The sequence below is a fragment of the Bison bison genome, unplaced genomic scaffold (assembly GCF_000754665.1).
Source record: "Bison bison bison isolate TAMUID 2011002044 unplaced genomic scaffold, Bison_UMD1.0 scf7180017864371, whole genome shotgun sequence".
NCBI lineage: Eukaryota > Metazoa > Chordata > Mammalia > Artiodactyla > Bovidae > Bison > Bison bison.
The window spans coordinates 7510722-7510934 of NW_011494943.1; the positions used below are offsets into that span (position 1 = coordinate 7510722).

The 213-nt window shown below is 63.4% G+C and overlaps 1 protein-coding gene across 2 annotated transcripts in view; it reads left to right on the forward strand.

Moving 5' to 3' along the window:
• The window catches only part of ITGB4 (integrin, beta 4), a 33352-nt gene that overhangs the window by 18197 nt on the left and 14942 nt on the right, over positions 1-213 (forward strand). The window lies entirely within an intron of this gene.

Consider the following 213-nt stretch of genomic DNA (forward strand, 5'->3'; position numbering starts at 1 on the left):
TGGCTCCCCCGCCTCTGTGTGTGCATCATCAGCCCTTCTGGGAGAGGTGGGCAGGGAGAGGAGCCTCCTCTCACAGATAAGGACCCTGAGGCTGCAGGGGGCGGCGGCAGGGCCAGCCCGGGCCTCTGCGTCTGTCTGGCTCTGAAAAAACCTCTTTTTGCTGCCTGGAATCTTGTGCCCCAATGCAGAGAGGACAGGCAGGAGGGGGGGGAA